Source organism: Schistocerca americana, unplaced genomic scaffold, assembly GCF_021461395.2.
Source record: "Schistocerca americana isolate TAMUIC-IGC-003095 unplaced genomic scaffold, iqSchAmer2.1 HiC_scaffold_455, whole genome shotgun sequence".
NCBI classification, from domain to species: Eukaryota; Metazoa; Arthropoda; class Insecta; order Orthoptera; family Acrididae; genus Schistocerca; species Schistocerca americana.
The window spans coordinates 112,501-115,000 of record NW_025726187.1 but is presented as its reverse complement, the minus strand read 5'-3'; positions in this window follow the sequence as shown (position 1 = coordinate 115,000).

Below are 2,500 nucleotides of genomic sequence, written 5' to 3'. Positions count from 1 at the left end.
GTCGTACCTTAACCTAACCTATGTCGTACCTTAACCTAACCTATGTCGTACCTTAACCTAACCTATGTCGTACCTTAACCTAACCTATGTCGTACCTTAACCTAACCTATGTCGTACCTTAACCTAACCTATGTCGTACCTTAACCTAACCTATGTCGTACCTTAACCTAACCTATGTCGTACCTTAACCTAACCTATGTCGTACCTTAACCTAACCTATGTCGTACCTTAACCTAACCTATGTCGTACCTTAACCTAACCTATGTCGTACCTTAACCTAACCTATGTCGTACCTTAACCTAACCTATGTCGTACCTTAACCTAACCTATGTCGTACCTTAACCTAACCTATGTCGTACCTTAACCTAACCTATGTCGTACCTTAACCTAACCTATGTCGTACCTTAACCTAACCTATGTCGTACCTTAACCTAACCTATGTCGTACCTTAACCTAACCTATGTCGTACCTTAACCTAACCTATGTCGTACCTTAACCTAACCTATGTCGTACCTTAACCTAACCTATGTCGTACCTTAACCTAACCTATGTCGTACCTTAACCTAACCTATGTCGTACCTTAACCTAACCTATGTCGTACCTTAACCTAACCTATGTCGTACCTTAACCTAACCTATGTCGTACCTTAACCTAACCTATGTCGTACCTTAACCTAACCTATGTCGTACCTTAACCTAACCTATGTCGTACCTTAACCTAACCTATGTCGTACCTTAACCTAACCTATGTCGTACCTTAACCTAACCTGTATTGCGCCTTAACCTAACCTGTATTGCGCCTTAACGTAACCTGTATTGCGCCTTAACGTAACCTGTATTGCGCCTTAACGTAACCTGTATTGCGCCTTAACGTAACCTGTATTGCGCCTTAACGTAACCTGTATTGCGCCTTAACGTAACCTGTATTGCGCCTTAACGTAACCTGTATTGCGCCTTAACGTAACCTGTATTGCGCCTTAACGTAACCTGTATTGCGCCTTAACGTAACCTGTATTGCGCCTTAACGTAACCTGTATTGCGCCTTAACGTAACCTGTATTGCGCCTTAACGTAACCTGTATTGCGCCTTAACGTAACCTGTATTGCGCCTTAACGTAACCTGTATTGCGCCTTAACGTAACCTGTATTGCGCCTTAACGTAACCTGTATTGCGCCTTAACGTAACCTGTATTGCGCCTTAACGTAACCTGTATTGCGCCTTAACGTAACCTGTATTGCGCCTTAACGTAACCTGTATTGCGCCTTAACGTAACCTGTATTGCGCCTTAACGTAACCTGTATTGCGCCTTAACGTAACCTGTATTGCGCCTTAACGTAACCTGTATTGCGCCTTAACGTAACCTGCATTGCGCCTTAACGTAACCTGCATTGCGCCTTAACGTAACCTGTATTGCGCCTTAACGTAACCTGCATTGCGCCTTAACGTAACCTGCATTGCGCCTTAACGTAACCTGTATTGCGCCTTAACGTAACCTGTATTGCGCCTTAACGTAACCTGTATTGCGCCTTAACGTAACCTGTATTGCGCCTTAACGTAACCTGTATTGCGCCTTAACGTAACCTGTATTGCGCCTTAACGTAACCTGTATTGCGCCTTAACGTAACCTGTATTGCGCCTTAACGTAACCGATATTGCGCCTTAACGTAACCTATATTGCGCCGTAACGTAACCTATATTGCGCCGTAACGTAACCCACATTGCCCCTTAACGTAACCTATATTGCGCCGTAACGTAACCTATATTGCGCCGTAACGTAACCCACATTGCCCCTTAACGTAACCCACATTGCCCCTTAACGTAACCCACATTGCCCCTTAACGTAACCCAACACACGTTGGGCCTTAACCCAACACACGTTGGGCCTTAACCCAACACACGTTGGGCCGTAACCCAACACACGTTGGGCCTTAACCCAACACACGTTGGGCCTTAACCCAACACACGTTGGGCCTTAACCCAACACACGTTGGGCCTTAACCTGCTCTGTAATTGTCATACGACGCGTTAAATTAGTGTAGTGTTGCCTAACTGCAACCCCCGCAATATAGTTTGCTACTCGCACTGCCCGGTCCCCAGTGTATCGCTTCATGTTAAACACCTTGCAGCTATACACTGTAATGTGGATGGCAGCAGGACGTACATGCTCAATGCCCTTTGCAGTTGTTCATTGGCATTTGCAGTTGTTCATTGGCATTCGCATGGCGAAGCACTTAGCCTACGCTGTGGTACGGCCTGTGTCAACTGTCCGCTGATGTTGTACGTCCAAATCACACACTGTACTGCACATTGGTCCTCATGTACTGAATGATACATCGTGGTACATGTGACCGTACAACGACTGCGCCAACAACGGCGAACCATGCGGTCCAAATGTTGTGCACTCAGCTACGTGTCGTCTCCCTATAAGAGCTGGATTGCAGTGTGGTATGCCCTGGATGGCGATCAGCATGAGCCGTCTGTTGATGTAGTGGCGCGTGTTG